This window comes from Nanorana parkeri, unplaced genomic scaffold (assembly GCF_000935625.1).
Source record: "Nanorana parkeri isolate BGI_ZX_2015 unplaced genomic scaffold, ASM93562v1 scaffold468, whole genome shotgun sequence".
In the NCBI taxonomy this organism is placed as follows: Eukaryota; Metazoa; Chordata; class Amphibia; order Anura; family Dicroglossidae; genus Nanorana; species Nanorana parkeri.
The window spans coordinates 356,568-376,029 of NW_017306736.1; the positions used below are offsets into that span (position 1 = coordinate 356,568).

Here is a 19,462-nt window from a genome sequence, read left to right on the forward strand (position 1 = left end):
CATCAGAGCTGCTTCTCATGAAGATTCTTGTGTTCATATTAACCCTTCACTAGCACAAAATGTATTAGGTTTTTTTGTTCCAAAAGGAAAAAAAACGAAAAAATACCAGAAAAAGAATGCGTGCTTTTGCAAAAAAACTGAAAAGTCTAAAATTTAATTACAGCATAATAATTTATTATGTAATCTACATAAAGGAAATTTCCATAATAAACCTACAAACAGCTGAAACACCGGATAACACAAAAGGAAAAGGGATGTGAAGGAAAAAGAAAAGCTGCTTTATTGTTTAGGATGTAATGTGAATACAAAGCTGGTAAATAAGAGAAAGTAGCAGTTAAACTTGGGCTCCCTGACTTCACAGGCCCTGTCATAGTTATTCCCTCTACATACTTAGTAGGCACTCCTTAGAGGGGAATGATAAATGACGTTGGAATTTGAAGAACAAGAATATGTATATGAATCAACGTTCTGTACGTTCCTTAAGAATGGTGCTAGGAAGGATTTGTATGAGCTACCATGAGAAATGGTAATGGCTCCCGTTAATGCAACAGCCTTAGAAAATGTGAATGTCTAGTTACTGAATATAAGCCCTTTAATTCCCAGTGTATGACTTGGCATAGCATGATATATTACACTGTAGCATATGCAACCACTAATAGCCAATCAAGAGGCCGTAGCATGATGGAAAGTTTCTTCCAGCATTTCTTTTTTTAAAGCATATCTAAACCCAAAAACAAAACATTACATATTATAGTTTGGCAATCCCTAAATGTAGTGGCTGCATTCATTTTTTGTTGTTGTTGTAGGCTTTAACCTTTTTCACCTGCTGATCTGGCCAGTAACACACTGGCCTTAGGGTGGCTTCATTCTATGGAGGTGCAATAGAGCTACCACTGGACAGCAGCATTGTCACCTTGTGGGGAGGGTAGTGTTAAATGCACTAGCAGATGAACTTGACCAAAAATGTCAAACCATACTCCAGATAACACCTTTTAAGCGGTTACAGCAAGAGTTTTATGTTTTTTCTGTGCGGGATAACATTTTTACACAAATGAATAAAAACTAACCCTTGTAAGCACCCCTGTCAGTGGTAAATAGTTTGTCACAACCCTCTATCTGACACTTTTTCTGGACAGGTTGGTCTGTTAAAGAGGAACTTTACACCACCAATTCATCCCTCCCAAAACAGACACACCAAATTTCAAGGTTGCCAGTGTGCTTATTTTAGCTCTCAAATGGCTGGTGTCATAGCTAATCACATGTGCAGCACCATGGAGATTGCAATCCAAACTGCAGGCTAAGGCTGGCCATACACCTATACAGTAGATCTTCTGCAGATTTTCTATGGTCAGATGGAAAAAGTGCAACAGAATTCTCCATCAACGCTAAACTGTATGGATGGAGGAATCTCCCACTGGGTCAAGCTTCAGTATCTTGCTAGTCGGCCTCGCTGGCTGTCAAAATACCTGAACAATCTGATTGGATGCAGGCATTGTTCAGGTGTTTTGAGAGCCAGCTGGGCCGACTAGCAAGATACTGAAGCTTGGCCCAGTGGGAGATTCCTCCATCCACACAGTTTAGTGTAGATGGAGGAATCTGTTGTGTTTTTTCCATCTGACAATAGAAAATATGCAGAAAATCTATTTCTTAAGATAGCACCTTCCTCTTCAAAGGAAGTGAAAAAATAACAGGCTTACCGGCCAGATCACTAGGTGAAAATAAAGGAAAAATTCCTAGAAAAAGGAAACTAATGCAACCACCACATTAAAGGGCTGGAAAGCTACAATATAGGGATGCACTGATACCATTTTCACAGAAAAAGTACAAGTAATGATACTCGCTAATACTAATTACGGATACTTTTTTTGTGTCATGTGACAGTTTAAAAAAAAAATACAGACGAATGATTTTAGGACAGTAGTGAAGTGCCAGGACCCGGTCCCAGCTGCAAACGCCGCAGATGGGATGTGTGGGGTCTCAGGAGGCTGTGAGAGTTCTCAGGTGGCTCTGTGGGGTCTCAGGAGGCTGTGAAGGGTCTCAAGGGGCTGTGCAGGGTCTCAGGGGGCTGTGCAGGATCTATGGTGGGCTGTGTGGGCTCTATGCTGTGCAGGATCTTTGGTGGGCTGTGTATGGTCTATGGTGAGTTGTGCGGCCTCTCAGATGGGCTGTGTGTGTTCTATGGTGGGCTGTGCAGACTCTCAGGTGGGCTATGAGGAGTTTATGGTTATGGTGGGCTGTGAGGACACTCAGGTGGCTGTGCAGGTTCTAAGGCGGGCTGTGCAGGTTCTATGGTGGGCTGTGCGGGGTCTATGGTTGGCTGTGCAGACGCTCAGGTGGGCTGTGCAGATGCTATGGTGGGCTGTGTGGGCTCTTAGGTGGCTGTGCAGGTTCTATGGTGGGCTGTGCGGACTCTCAGGTGGGCTGTGCAGGGTCTATGGTGGGCTGTGCAGACTCTCAGGTGCTCTCATGGATGGAGTCAAATTAGGCATGTCCCCGATACCATTTTTTCAAGGCCAAGTACAAGTACTTTCCCTCGTACTTGCCGATACCAATTACCGATACTTTTTCTTAAAGGGACATGTGAAATTTTTTCTAAAACAATACAGACTAATGATTTTAGGGTAGTTTCTTTATAATTATACAGGGCTGTGTGCGATCTCGCCAGGGCCGCATGCAGATCCCACCAGAGCTGCGTTTGGGTCTCACCAGGGCTGCGTTTGGGTCTCACCAGGGCAGCGTTTGGGTCTCACCAGGGCAGCGTTTGGGTCTCATCAGGGTTGCATTTGGGTCTCACCAGGGCTGCATGCCTTAAGTCACATATTTCCTAATATAGACATGCCAGCACAAACGTCATATGACAAACATCTAAAACCACTTAAAACTTTCCCTAGCTCATATTACACTTTCTCTGTTTATTATTTATCATGATGGCATGCATTGCACATTAATTATAATAAGAAAATTAAGAAATTATTATTGCAATTATCACCACCAGCTGGGGGATAGATATCTCCTGAAGCAGGCCCACTGGGGAATACTTATAAACAACATCAGCGTTTAATTAGATAATGGAGTCCGGATTTTGACTGTGATAATACAGTTAACAATATAATGGTACATTGCCAATATATACACTGGCTTATTTTAACTAGTCTCTATTGCACACCCAATTGCTTTGTGTTTGTTTGGTGCGGTTGCTTGCATTGTAACTCATCCTGAATTAATGCAGAATAGACAATGTGCATGGAAAATGAGCTTACCTCCATTAATTATACAATTATCAAGAAATGCATACACTTAGGTGTACGTTTAATAAGGTTCATTTTACAACACAGTGAGCCTATTCAAAGTGTACAAAAATCTCAATGATGACCATGTTTATAAACACTGGCAGTCCTTTTCTCCGATGCAAAATAAAAGTGAATCTTACACTCGATGAACAGCCACGATGTAGACAGAAAATAGGAAAAGGGAGTTTTGTGCCCATGATTATGCGCGATCACAGACTCAGCTATTCCTGATTAAAAAAATAGATTAAGAAGGCGGGTAAAAATAAAAGTTAATAAGCACAAAGAGAGTTAATAGAAGATCTATCGGAGAAAGGCAAAAAATGAATAATTATGTATTTCAAGATATTTCTGTGACACACAGAAACAAGGAACTTTTGTCAGACTTCAGCACATTTGTTTTACTGATCTGGAATGGAGGCATGCAGGAGGCTAGCTATAGAGTCAACACACCACAGCACTGTATTGATAGGGAGGTGCATTTTAATGCAACCATGTTGTAGGATTCCGTGTCCTGGTTGTTTTTTAGATTTCTTATTTAGTGCTTGCAGCCGGTAGGTGGCGCACTAATCTGTATGCGTTCTATGCATTAACAAAGTAGAGCTGAATGGGTTAGAGGTGGGACACGTCCCGTCTTCATAACCTGCAAAGATAGCAACATCTTTACTAGAAAATAGAGATGATCCAGGTCTTGGTGTGACTGCCACTCCCCCCCCCCTCTCGGCCCCATCAGTGGCGGTATTTGCAGGGGGTGCATTCCCAGCAATGTAATGTATATTCAAAAAACAAGCCGTGGATTGTAATGTAATGTATAGCTATGGAGTGGGGAATGCACATCTCCGAAACTGACTGTCAGGGAGAGGGGATGGCAGTGACAGTTTTGAGCGGGCTTGAGTCAACTCAGGCAAGCTGGATTCACACCACCCCCAGGTACGTCACTACTAGTAAAATAGTAATTTAACACATGCTGCCCAAAAGCATAAAGATAAAGCCCAGCATGCTTTTAAAACATGAATGCACCCTATCCTATCAGGGTTATTCACAAAAGGGTGAAGAGTTTGGAGAAGACAGGAGAAGTGAACAATCTAGGACAACATAGTTGATTAGAAAAAATTATCCAATTCAGTTCACTTTCCATTTTAGCTATGTTATCCTAGATTGTACACTCTCCTGCCTTCTCCAAGCTCCTCACCCTTTGTGAATAACCCTGTATATGTTTATTTGTAAAATATATATTTTAATAATAAAATTGTTTAAACATATACAAATAAAAGCATGCAAACATATACATATACATTTGTAAGTAAATACAAAAATAAAAAAATGACCATTACAGTTTCTCTATAATGCATATTAAAAAGGTTTCTATACATACACACAAACAGTATATTTAGTTTATATTGCTATTATATGTGCTTGACTGGAGCACGTTTAGCCATACATACAATAAACTAAACTGTTTTATAAGGTATTGTTCTACGTGGTAGACAAGCAACTTTGTATGACAGTAAGGTCATTCTGGCACTAATGAACGTACAACGAGCGGAAACACAAGAGTCACACAACACACAAATTAATTATGTATCATGGCATTGCTGTAAGTACAAAATATCAATTAAGCACTTTGTTCACTCTAATTCCAGTGTTACTGTTACCACATTGTCCAAACGATCTTTTGCATCCTTCATAAACAGTTGTACATGGTGCTATGTAGATACGAGTTAATGCAGTAATTACCCAAATTAAATTAAAATTACCATCTAGTAAACAGGTTAAAGCTGACTACACTGAACTCAAATCATTCATTTAAAGCTAAACTTCTGCCAGATATTAAAAAATAACAATTAATTATTGTATTAAATTACAAAAATGAAGTGTATTTTAAATGCAACTAAAATAAATACCTGAATTTGACTTGATATCAGACTCCTGTAACCCCCCCCCCCGAACTGAGCAGCAGAACTCAGACTGGGATAGAGAGGGGTAACACTAGTTGCCAATAAGCTGTCCTGCATTCAAGAGGAGAGAGCAGAGAGCTCATTAGTCTGTTGCGGCACCCTCGCTGTCCAATCAATAGCTGTGGAAAGGGAGGTGATCAGGCTGCTTTGTTTAACTATAGCAGAAAAACTTCAGGTCATCTATGTGAACTTTAGGACTAGGCAGACAGAAATACAAATCCTTTGGCAGGTAAGACAGCTCCCAAACATTTATTTTAAGAGTTAGTTAGCTCTTTGACTGGGGTCCTTCTTTAATGCAATTCTGTTGCAAAAATAAACCCTGATTTACTGGATCCCCTTGACTCAATCTTCTGCATCCCCTACTGTTCTTAGTGAACCCGCTGCCCTCTATATCATTAAGTCCCTATTCACACCTGAGCATTTTGTGAATGTGTAGCAAACGTGCACAAGAATATACACTTTCATGTACGTTCACAAAACGCTTTAAAAATGTAAAAGGCACTTGCTGTGCCATTACGAGTCATTGGCACCCCAAACACTGCTGGGCAAGTGCAGAGGAAAAAAATGCAGAACGCATGTTGCAGATTTTGCTACATGTACTGCTTTTCCGCATTTGTTGTGCGTGCGGGAACTCATTGAAACCAATTGGGACATGTGGCAAATGAAGGAACGCACATGAACAAACGCGAATGCGATGCACATTCCCGGTACGCCTAGGTGGGAATGGGGGCTAATGTGTCATGTACTGATGTAATGTCAGGCTGCTCAAGCCACTGAACATAGTAACGGGCATCGGAGACTTGCACTCCCACAAGTGTTGGTTTCTAAAGAGAGTTGGTAATTACTCTTCATCACAATGGCATTCGGTGGTAGAGGTAGTGGGTGAGTATTCAATTTCTTCTTTGCAACAACATCTGTTACTAGAACTTTCATTTCTGCAATTTGGCAGCTTTAATGTTATCTAAATGCAACATTCAGAATTACCTTTCTGGTTGTCCTAATCTTCGAGTTCATGTTCACATTTTTCATTAGAATAGTTCAGTATATAATCACACCACAACCAAACAGTCTCAATTTTTTTGCATTAGTCACTATAATTTTTTCATCTCAACTGACTTTTCTTGGAGAGTCCATTGTAACCATGGCGTAAAGACCAGTCTGCATCCGTCCCTACAGCTCATGCTTCACGTTAGAGAAAACCTATTTGTTTCTCCCATTCTGATTATTAATTTAAAGTCCAACTCCAGCTTGGGCACAAAATAAAAAAATATAAGTTCCTAAAGGGAGTTAAAAACAGGAAAGCAACTCCCGCTGCTAAAAAAGCTGCACTCCTCTTCTCTTCTGGGTTGAATGGTGCCTAGTGTCATTCAACCCACTTCTTGTGAGCCCAGGGTATCAATGCTCTGTCCCACATCCTGAACTTACTGTAGAATGCTCCAGAAAGAAATTACATAAACACAGGATTCAGAAAGTACCCTCACACACACAGACACACACAACCACAATAAACTTGCAAGCAGTTCTGTTAATCCTGTCTGCGGTGGACTGCGCATAACTCAGATTAAGGTAAATGTAGTTTACTTTCTGACATAAGCTCACCAGTGATTGCTGGACAGCATTATCATGTCACTGATTGGTTTCACTTTTTAGCTTAAATGCACTGTAAACTATATCTAAACCCCAAAACAAAAATGTGATGTGGTTCCTGCATGCTAAGAACATTTTAATTAAGTCTAGAAAATATTGTCACTTCCTGTGAGTTTAAAAGAAAGCACATCTTTATTGTGGGAAATACTAGTTCTATCAATCCACCATGCAATGGAGATGAACAAAGCAGACATGTTTCAAATGCAACCTGTGTGACAACTATGGAGGCAGCCTAGATAAAGTGGAGAAGTGAGTGTAGACAGGAAATGTGCTATTTTGCAGGATTAAGAAGGTGAAAACAAAGGAAAACATGTCGGGAAAAAAGTAAACTAATTCAACCAAACACATGAAAGGATTAGTAAGCTGCAATATAGTCAACATTTGTTTTGGGGTTTAGATAAACGTAACCTTCCCACCTCGCAGAAAGCATGTTAGGAAATAGATCGTGGTAATTAGTCTAATTCAACCGCACTTGTTCTGTAATGTTAAAGATGTTTTCGATGTTCTTCTGGAGTAGGTCAGTTCAAATGAGTGTCAGAAAGACATACCCCTACATTTATAGTCACATGGGCAACTCAGTTTAATCCAGTCATCATGATGTCATGTGTCAAGGCAGATGTTCATTGTCCAATTACATTATTGAAGATTAAGTGAACCTTTGTGAAAACACCCTGTTCTAATGTTGGGCTAAGTTCCTGACAGTCATGTTAAGTGAGGAAGCCACTTGAATGAGTGGTAAAACATGTTCCGAAATATGGAACATGTCCAGTTGAATGGGACTAACTACTACTAGTTACTAGGGATATGCTTAGATTTGGTCTGAATCTGAGCTCATCTGAACCTGGAAGCTTCTTCTGCTGCAGCCCAATCAGCGGTAGCCAAATTATTCCCCGCATGCAGCTGCATGTAAGCAAAGGGCTGGGATGCTGTGACGTCACTGACCTTATATGGCCACACGGCTATATTTGGTCAATGACATTGACCTAATATGGCCATTTGGCCATATAAGGTCAGTGATGTCACCCCAAGCACCCCTCCTTTTTTTATGTACAGCTGCGAGGCGGGGAATGCCCCAGCCCACAGAAGGTTTGGCAGGTGGACCCATCTCCATTCCAGGTACAGAGGAGCTCAGAATCAAACCGGGTCCATCTGAACCAGAGCTCATCCCTACTATGACTTGTATAAACATTACCCTTCACAGACGTGATTAGAAATCTATCTATATGCATCATGGGGGATTATTTTTTCCTGGCTCCGACCTGCTCAATTTGACATGTTGGCACTAAATGTTTAACTGTTTGGCACAATCAGAGCCATTAAGAGTCCAGAAGCTCTTTTGTGCAACGTGTTTTCTATATTTGTAATAGCATTTTGTTATGTTGACAATTAAAATGCAATAAAGGTTTAGTAGAGTCTTTTAAGAATGGAAAAAATAATCCTACACAGGGCTCATCTTTTCAATTAAAATGGAAAATCCTTTCAGGATATCCCGTCTAGCCGTCAAGGGAGGAATGCAAGCAGTGCGACATGCCCATACCTAGTCTCCTAATATACAGGTGAAACTCGATTAGAATATCGTGCAAAGTTCATTTATTTCACTAATGCAACTTAAAAGGTGAAACTAATATATAAGATAGACTCATTACATGCAAAGCAAGATAATTCAAGCCGTGATTTGTCATAATTGTGATGATTATGGCTTACAGCTCATGAAAACCCCAAGAACCCCAAATCCACAACCTCAAAAAAGTAGATTATTACATGCAATCAATAAAACAAGGATTGTACATAGAACAATATCGGACCTCTGAAAAGTACAAGCATGGATATGTACTCAGTACTTGGTTTGGGCCCCTTTTGCAGCACTTACTGCAATTAGTTTTGCACGATATTCTAATTATTCGAGTTTCACCTGTATGTTTAATTGCATTTGTGTGCTCTGCACATTTTTGTGCTGGGTGATTGATTTGATTTCATCACGAGCTATTAATGGCCCTCTGTAAAATAAAATATAATCCTCAAATTCTCAAAGCAAATGTGTCAGTGTAGTCATATGCAGGTGCTTTTGCTATCCCGTTTTTTTTTCTCATTTCAATGCATTATTTGTAATAGGTTGTGCATTCTTTTTTGTTTTTGCTTAAGTATCCTGAATTCCTTTCCTATCATGCCTGATGTCTGGCTAAATTGCGTGTTTAAAAGATGCTGTTTTCTCAGGCAATGTCATCATCTTTTCACACTGAATCACACACACACCCATACTCGTACACCCAATTATATCACAAATGTACATTTTGCAGTCCACAGTGGGAGTTTTTTCCCTCACATCACTTTTGAATACCAATTTTCAAGTGACGTGTCCATTCGCCTCATATTTGCCATTTCATATTTCTTCTTATTTTACTTTTTGTTCTGGGAGCAACCTTTTTACTGACGGGAACTGAAGGAATCTCTGCAAAGGAGTCTCCGATGGCAGTAAAACCTGACAGAAGTTCTAACTAAAAAAAGGTTTGGGCTAAACATACACTTTTAATGTATTTTTTTAAATAAAGTGTAAGTACCTAAAACTGACTTTTTTTTGTTTATCGCAGAGCTCAGAAAAGGGAGGGAGACACAAGGAGCAAATGAGGTGTGCTGCAGTGCAAGCAGCATGCTGAGAGCAGAGTGACAGAGATGAGCTCATCAGTCCAATGCTTCTACATTCACTGTCCAGCTACAGGGTTGGATGGGGAGGCAACCTGTAAGTGACAGTGAAACTGCATCAGATAAATAGCAGGTACCCTCCCCTCTTAGGTAGGATTGTGCAATCCTCATGACAATGGATTGAAATACAAATCATCCTTGCCACACTGCTCCTGTTCTACCGCCTGCAGGGCTCTGCACGATGCTGTAGCTGTTTGTTTTCCGTTTAAGTGCCTTATTGAAGGGCTTGCATGCCCCACTTCTGTTCTCTTTGTAATCTTTTATATGAAAAACTGACAAAAACCAAATAAAATCTTTGTGAAAGAAATACAAATCATCTGGCTTTGAGAACAGCTATCACATATGTTTTTCATCTGTGTATTTAGCGGTTTGACTGGAGTTCAGCTGACTTAAGCTTGCCATACACCTATAGATTATCTGCAGCTTTTCTATGGTCAGATGGAAAAAGTTCAACAGATTCCTCCATCTATGCTAAACTGTGTGGATGGAGGAATCTCCCACTGGGCCAAGCTTTAGTACCTTGCTAGTCGGCCCCGCTGGCTGTCACAATACCTAAACAATCTGAATGGATGCAAGCATTGTTCAGGTATTTTGAGAGCCAGCGGGGTCGACTAGCAAGATACTGAAACGTGGCCCAGCGGGACATTCCTCCATCCACAAAGTTTTGCGTAGATGGAGAAATCTGTGGCACTTTTTCCATATGACCATAGAAAATCTGCAGATAATCTATAGGTGTATGGCCAGCTTTAGGAATAGGGGTGCTTTCACTGTTTCAATGTTTCAGCTGGGTCAGTTTCATTCACAGAAGGTGAATCAAGCTGGACAGTTGCAGTAAACAAGGTTAAAGCTGGAACACACTTGCCCAAGATTCCCCCAATTACCCTGAGGAGCCTGAACTGAGGAATATTCCCTGCCGGTTGATTGGCTGCAGTCTTTGTTCAGCTGACAATTTTCTGCACAGCTTCATCAACAAAAGTCAATCAAAAAAATCGAGCCAGATGGCCATGGATCGAATTTTGGCCAATTCAACAGAAAAAGGACAAAATCCGATCCATGTATGTCCAGCTTAACTGAATACTACAGATATGTGTTTGCCAAACAAAAGCTACAGTACATGTTTCATGTTTTTTTAGTACTGATCGCTGAGTGTTTGCAAATAACTGAGGCCATAGTAAGCTTACTGCGTACATCACTTCCTGTTCATACATGATTGTGGACATAGTAACTGATACTATCTCCTCAGTTTATGAATGGACAGGAGCACTGCAGGGACTGCATAAAAAGAGATTTGGGACTCTGTGTCCTCAATCTCTTTTTGTATTTTAAAAAGGAAATATCAGGGGTCTGTTTAGATCCATGATATTTCCCCAAAGCCCCTAACAGTAAAGTAAAAAATAAATAAATAAAATAATTAAAAAACATTTTAAAAAGGTTGGAAAAAAGTAAGTTTCAGTTTAGGCCTGAATTTGTTTTACATTTTGGTTTCAGTCTAAAAATTTAGTTTTGGTGCATCCCTAATATAAACAGAATAGGCCAGGGTGTTTATCTTTTGAATCATGACTTCGTATGGGACCCTATGATTAATTTGTGGGCTTCCTGGATAGTCAGATATGCCATTATTTCTACTTAGCTGGTAAAAACCAGTAAATCCCATGTTGCAGCAACATACCAAAATTTACCTGAACCTTACAATGCAACTGCGTGAACTAAAGTACCTTTAAGAGTCAACAATGTGCTTATGCAAAAAGGTATGCATTTTATTATGAGTACAACAATGATACAACAATGCAACAACAATGATGGACCTATAATTAAAAACCATATACTGTAAGTATTACCAAATACAATTGTATTTTAGGGGAAAATTGACCTTTTTTCTTTCCTTGAATAAAAACACTGTTCTTAACTATTCTGTCATTTACAGACTAAGCAAAGATGAAATGGTCTCTGGCATTGAGTACTACATGCCAAAGGATTTGCAATGTATTTCAATTTAGGGCAGCCTAAAAGAATACATCATTTTCTGCTGATTGGAGAGTGAAGAAGCATTAAAACACATTGATAAGGCCATCCCTCACTTTGCTTTTTTAAATTGTTCCCATTTAAAATGTTTGCATACAGCACAGGTATTTGACTCCCAGTGCAGCCCCTAGCTCTCCCAGTCTAAGTGCTGCTGTACAGGAATTGCAAGAGGTTAATACCAAGTCAAATTTAGGTACTTTCATTATCTGTATTAAAAAATCTAATGATTTACAATACATAGCAGTATTCATTAGTGTTTTTATATCAACACTAGGTTAAGCTTTCAGCTATCTTATTTCTCTTAGATGCAAAATATATTTTTCTTCAATAACAAACGTGGAAACACATTCAAATTGTATGAACGGTAAAGCCCACTGTTTAACAAAACGTTTCATGACAACCAATGACCCAAATGACCTGGAGGAGTGAAAAGGTTTAAACAATATGCTGATTTTTATTCTCTGAAAGGTAAAGAAATGTAAAAAAAGTGAACTGATATTGTGGGGTGAAGGGAACGGCAGGAACATTTATAACACATCAAGAAACATGTAACAAAGCAGCAAAATGCTTATGGCAAAAGACGAATATGCAACAACAAAAGCCATTTTCAAAGACACAAATTTAATAGCAGAGTATAAAGTGTGAGTAAACCAGCAGAAAAGATAGTAGGAAACCTGAAACAGCAGGAGACTGTACATTCACTGATATTGAAGAATTAGATCTACATCAAAATGCAAGAACACAGTTGAGCACCGTCATAAATAATTAACATAACATAAAAGGGGGACACACAAGAGGATTGGGGCCATGTATGGGACAAAGACTTGGACATAGACATATTTGGCTGTAGTTAAGCTTTATTATACATATAGGTTACTAGATCCAAAATATCTATGTTTCTATCAACACTACAGTAGTCAATCAGCAGTAGTAATCAATCCGAAATAAGTATTTGTAGATGTGAAATCAATTCAACAGGTCAATGTTTTCTAAAACTGTACAGGCTTTTTACCCTTCTTCTTGATACTTTTTTTTTATTTGCATTAACAGGTAATTTTCTACCCCCTTTTTCTTAGTCCAAGCAGTACTGGTACATGGTTTAGTAAAATGTTAGGACAAATCTGCAGAGACAATAATCTCTGAAATAAAAAAATACGCAGAAAATTAGAAAGTTAGCCACATTGGGTACTTAGAATAAAACAGAAATTAGTCCAGGTACTGATTTTACTTTTAGTTTGTAAAAACCCCTTATGGCATAGAAAAACTGTTTAAAAACATTGCAGCATTTTAATTTTGACTTGGATGCCTTGTCAATGATGGCTACCGTATCTAGTAAAAACGCATAACAGATTTGCACATATAGCTTCTACCTATCCACAGGCAACAACTATATAACCCATCCTCACTCATTCCCTCTGAGCATGAGATAAATTTAAATACTCAAGTAGATTACCCAGATTTTACCCAGCCTGGGATTAACCTCAGAGATTCCACTGGTGATATTTGCCAAAAGTAAGAGTAAATGACCTATTCCACATAATTGTGTCAAAACATTTGACTCATTGAAAAACATGCATAGCATCCTACCAGTCAAAATCTTTACTTCATTCTTACACAACTAATTGGTAACAGTAGCTTGGTCTGAACATTACAAAAGAAGACTGGGAGGAAATGTGGTCTTCAACAGCTACATACTTAACCAGTTCATTGGCTAGGGAATCAAATTGTAAATTACTCATGTATAGTGTTTGGCTCTTACCCAAATCTCTCACTCAGTACCAGAATAGTCCCCCACATGGCTGAGACTCTGACATTTAAAACTATTGGGTGAGAGTTATCCAAAATTCAACAATTCTGGAATTCTGCCTATGGTTCCACTGTAACATTACCAGGGTAACCCAATAGTAAAAAAACAAAACAATCTCTTGTACCAACTTCTTTATCTACCATGAGAATTTAATGACAATTCAAAGTAATAGCTTGCCCAAATTCCAAAGAATATGGGATCCCTGCAAAACAGTACCAGCAAGCAAACTTTGACCATTCTCTCCATACACTATTTTAGCTCATAGGCATTTAGTCTCACTGCATAGTCTTACAGCCAGCCTAATGAGACCCCTGCCCCCTTACCTCTCCCATCTTCTTTTCTTTTTTTTCTTCCCGTTCCTTTACCACACAAACACACACATTACACTTTTCTTTTTCTCCCTTACTCACCCCCCTCTCCTCCTGGCTTCCCTATGACCTTCCTTCTCACTGCCACCTGAATCCCCACTACCCCACTTTTACCTCCCTACTAAGTAGGTAGTTCGGGTTTTTTATCTTAGCCCTAGAAACTGCAACAAAGTTTCACACTACTATTGCACTCTTAGGGCTCCTGTTGACAGAATCAGTTTACATCCAATTGTTCATCATCTGCCCAGTTATGTTCCATGCAGCTTCTCTTACTTCCGTATGAATCCATTTTTAGCAAACATTATCATCTGTTTTTAACATAATTGCTATGATTTTTGTTTTTCCCTAACATGCATTTTGTCTCCCAGGCTGCACTGCAATTACAGTGAGCGACAGAGCTTCTCCACTCTATTGCTGTAGAGCTTGCAGGAGGTGTCCCATAGGCCTGGCCTCTGATGGAGTCAAGCAATCAGTGGCTCATAGGAGATATCACACGCCATTAATCCTTGCATTAAACACACGCCGTTAATCCTTGTATTAAACACACTCCTTCACTCCTTAAAGGTAAATTGCAAACCCCTTTTCCTGTGTCACATATGAATTTGAAAGTGCCCTATTGTCAGGGTTCCACCCTGACTTAACTGGTTTGCAGTATTCTGGCTTGGCTGCCATTTCACCCACCTGTCACCCATTCCTTCTTGTCTGAGCAGACTGTTGCTCACTATTTCCAGGCTCCCTCTTATGGCCAAAGAGGAAGCATCATCTGAGAGAGCCAGATGGTAGTTTCCTATCTCTGAGTGATGATGTCACCCCACTCACTATTTAAACCATTCAGTCCAGTCTGACTTTGCCCCTGCGTGGTCTTTCCTGCTGGTGCGTTCCTGCTGCTCAATGTATCCTGATTCCGTGTATAACCCGATCCTGGCTAACATTCTCCTCTGGCTCCTGCTCCTGGCTGGTTCCTGACAACGCTGATCTCCATGTTCCTGGCATAGAGATCAGGAACATGACTGACTACCCACTTGTACGACTACCCACTCCGGCTCCTGACCTTGACTTGTTCCTGTTTTTGCTTTCTTCTGTGGACACTTAATAAATATGTTTTAACTATCACCTTATGCTTGCCTGGTTTCCATTGTGATCTGACACCTATATTGTGTATTGGCTATCAATTTCTATGCAAAAACACATATTTATGGAATGGATGTATACAGATGACATTCATTTACATCCATAAATGGAAAAAGTTGAAAACTGTTTCTACTCACAGACTTATACAGCTCAGATGTTTACAAATGGTCATCTGTAAATATCTGCATGCCTATCCGGTTACATTACTGTCCGCTTATCATCTGCAAACAAAGGGATTAAAAATGGATAAAGCCCACGTGAAAGCGACCTTAATGGGCTATTCATTTTCATCTTTATTTTTGGCTGGAGTTCCGCTTAAAAAATACATTAAAACCCTTTCTTGCAAACCAGTGTAACATGAACTCAAGATGACTACTTTATAAAGCAATCACACACATTGGCAAAGAAAAAAAATCTATGTGCGTTATAGTTAGGTGTGCAACCGAGATGATTAGAACCTAAACTAGCATTTTCTGCTGTGTGTCACTCCCCCACCTCTTCCCCTGCAGTTAACATTATTTTTATTTTACTCATTTATATAGTGCGGAGGCTTTTTCTGCAGCACATTACAGAGAACATAATGCTCAGTAACACATTCAGTTAAGGAATGGGCGATTTTTAAGTATAAATTATTCCTTGTCCTCCTTTTTCACACCATAGAGTTCACAGAATAAATTATTTTGTTTGTGTGTGCGTGTGCGTGTGTGTGTGTGTGTGTGTGTGTGTGTGTGTGTGTGTGTGTGTATAGATGCATCCGTCACTCTGTGTCTCTATCTCCCTTTAGCTTGCCTTTCTTTCACTGTCTTTTCTTCTCTCTATTAATTATTTAATATTGGCTTCTCATGCTGCATTACTGCTCGTTAAGAGCTTCCCCAGAAAATCTAATTCTATCAGCACTTCAGGGGAATTCAGAGCGGAGACTACGGCAAGAGAAAAAGGGAGATAGAGGTGGAGGAGGGAGATGTAAAAGACAAGAGGAGAGCAAGTGAGAGAGCCCAGCATATCAGAAAATTCACTATTAAGAAAATAATATTAACTGTGTTAACAAGAGATGGTGGGTGAGTTGTTTTAAATGTATTAGAAGTGGGGAAATCTACCCCCTATACAAGTGTGGATGCCTAGAAATGTCAGTTAACTAGGGAACTGAGGTGAGGGGATAAGGGAGATGTTTGCGTTAGATAGTAGAAGGATAAACAAGGAATGATAGACAAGCAGATAACAAAGACTTGTTTTAGAAAAATACAGAAGAGAGATGTTTGAAAATCACCCACATACTGCGTTCTTAGAATTAAAATCACCATTAAAATCCTATTTAGTCCATTAGTGTCTGCAGGAAATGTTCCGAATTGGTTTTATTTTGCTCAGAGTTTCCTGAGCATTCAAGGTCAGCCCAAAGCAGATCATTTAACTGATGCATAAATATAACCCATAAAAGTGCATCAAATGCTCCTACTGCACAACCCTCTATTAAGTGTCTAAAGAAACAAAAAATCATTGCCATTCAATAGACAGTGACTGTTCTAAACCTAATTTTGCATCTGATACAATTATTCATATTGGATTCATGAGTAACCCTGAAGCATAGCAATATTCATTCTCTACCCCAATGGCTTTCCTGTAAAAGTAAAAGTCTGTACTTCTTGTTTCACCAATTCTGTTGCTGCATTCACTGGCTGCTATGCAAGAATTTTGGGCTACTTTTTGACGTGTGACACAAACGTGAATTAGTTTTTTACCACATTATTTCTTTTAATATATTCAGCGATACCAAGCTATTTGTAAATATAACTTATTTCCTTTGCCTTTTTTCATTGTGCTTTCAGAGCTGTCATCACAGACCCAGATCAGGGTAAACTTTGCTATGTGTACATTGAGCTGTACTGCATCTGAGCACAAGCAGTACGAACATGGAAGACATATGCTCCACATATTCTTTTAATGTCTTCAGTGCCAGAAGTCATAAATTATGATTTATGTGCCGCAATGCAAGTGTGTAATCGTTGAGGATCAGTGATTGCTAGCTTGTAGAAGCAGGCAGACCTTGCATGAGTTTAGCTGCCATGTAGAGAGCATATCTTCTGTCTCCAGACCAGGACAGAGAACAAGGGAGGTGTTGGGGATCTCTCAAGTTGTACATTCTGCTTTCATAATTGGCTGTCTAGAATAGTAGAGCTACTGTCTGTGTGTCTTGTCTCGTAAAATAGGTGCTGGTCATAATCCAAATCTGAGAGGTAACGGATGTGTGCATAGTTGCCAAGGATATAGGGAATCTGAATAACATGAATATGGAGTACATAGGAACAATGACAGAACCAGGAGAGTATTTTAACTGTCTTATTTCCTAGCAAAAAATGCATATTCATGCAGTATATTACTAGAGCATCCTTTCTAAACCTTTATACCACAGAGAAACTCCTTAAAATACATTTCAAGTCATTGGGAACCCCTGCTATTATATCTACAGGGCATTGCTCATTAGTATGATCAGTACGTTATAGATGTATTAAATACCCAAAGTATTTTAACACCAGATTTAATACAAGATCATTATTTTGGGTAATTCAGAAAAAGTGCCCCCTTACACTGGGGGTCAGTGTAATGTCCACTTACATTGAAGGTCAGTGAGAAGAATGCCCGGATTCATTGGTTGCCTGTCGGAATAATGCCCCTCTTACAAACAGCCAAATAAAACATTGTTGTCAGTGGTTAGTTACCTGAGAGACAAAAGTAGAGGAGGCTGAATGCTGCTCAGGCATGTGTTCCAGCTCTGGGAAAAAGTACCTCTTCCCCACAATTAGGCTGTGGTTTCACAAAATCAACAATATTATGCATATGGAAGATCTCACTAGTTCAATCAAAGACACCTCCTCCAAGTTTAGTGCAACATAGTTTTATTTGAATGAGTTCCTTCTTTCCAAAGAATATCATACTCTGATGGGCACTGATTGACCTTTCCTTCCTGCACCTGACATCTTTCCTTTTGTTATCTAGCTACTACTGGCTTCTTTCGTCCCATCCTACCTTTCCCCTCCCCCCCCCTCTTTTTTTTTCTCTTTCCCCTCTTTCTTTTTTGTCTTCTACAGGGTGTATGGATTTCCTCCTTCTCCAAGTAGTTAGTTTTTATTCACCCCTGTTGAGTTGTTGTTTTGTTTTTTTATGCATGTTTTACTCTTGTAAAAATGTTTTCTGTTTAAATAAATAATTTATTTTAAAAAAGGAGTAGAGGAGGCTCCACTGGTCCCACACTTCAGTCTCTGAAACATTAACTATATTGATAAGTTCTGCACTAATCTTTTAAATCTAAAAAATATATCAACTGCTAACCTAATAAGAACCCAATAAAAACTTGAAACAAAATAAACACAATGCAAAGATACCAAAAAAATTATAATCATCAATTTGCAGTAAACAATTCATATAATGTGAAACAAGTTAAATTGCTCATTGCCATTTTTCTTCAACTCAGTGGGGTCTATTCACTAAACTGCCGAATGATCTAGCCATAGCTCCGGCTGATCCTTCGGCTCGCTTCGGCCCCAGGACCCCTTCGGTTCAATAGAACCGAAGGGCTGCTGTACGGGCTATTCACTTGAGCCCGTACAGCTCCGGAAGTTGGCCGAGCGGCTCAGTCGAGCCGAAGGCATATGCCTCGGTTCGACTGAGCCGAGGTGAAAGCCGAAGCTGGCCGACAGCCTGCTTCTGACAGCTGGGCGGAGCCAGTCGTCATCTCATAGCTGGCTCCGGCCACTTTCAGAGAGATCGGCATCCCTGGTTACCAGCTAACCAGGGATGCTGTCATTACACACTGAGAGCGGCCTCTCCGTGTTCTCAGTGTGTAATGACAGATGGCGTTCCCGGTTACCTGGTAACCAGGAACGCCATCTGTCCTTTCTCTCCCGGACGCTCTGGGAGTCTTACCGTCTCCCGGCCACCCGGGAGAGAAACACTTTCTCCCAGAAAGGTTCACGCTGCTCGAACGAGCAGAGTAAACCTTTCCCTGCTCGTTTTTTTTCTTCTTTTTTTTTCTTCTGACATCGGAGCCATTGGCTGCCGTCAGAAGAAAAAAAAAAAAGAAATCTCCATAGGAATGCATAGCTAGAGTCCTATTGCCTATTTCAATTTGCAATAGCCAATAGCAAACTAGCTATTGCACCCGCCCACTGGTGCTGTCAATCAGCAGAGGGGGACCTGCAGTTCTTCATCAGGTCCCCCTCTGGTGCTTGACAGCAGCAGAGGGTGGGTGCAATAGCTAGTTTGCTATTGGCTATTGCAAAGTGAAATAGCCAATAGGAATCTAGCTATGCATTCCTATGGTGTGTTCTATTTTGTTGACGGCAGCAGAACCGCCCGGCCAATAGAAAACAGTTGGGCTGAGCTAGCTGTCACTGCTTGCTCCGCCCAATCATTTTCTATTTTTTTTTCTACTTTTTTAACAATTTTTCTATTCTGCTCGGTACCACAGAGGGACCGAGCAGAACAGCAGAGCCGAATGCCGCTCAGCGGCATTCGGCTATTTACTCACTGCTGTTCGGCATCTATGAG

At 40.0% G+C, this 19,462-nt stretch overlaps 1 protein-coding gene across 1 annotated transcript in view; it reads right to left on the bottom strand.

Annotated features, from left to right (window-relative positions):
* Window positions 1–19,462, bottom strand: part of LOC108790356 (metabotropic glutamate receptor 4-like) — a 119,090-nt gene that overhangs the window by 73,828 nt on the left and 25,800 nt on the right. The window lies entirely within an intron of this gene.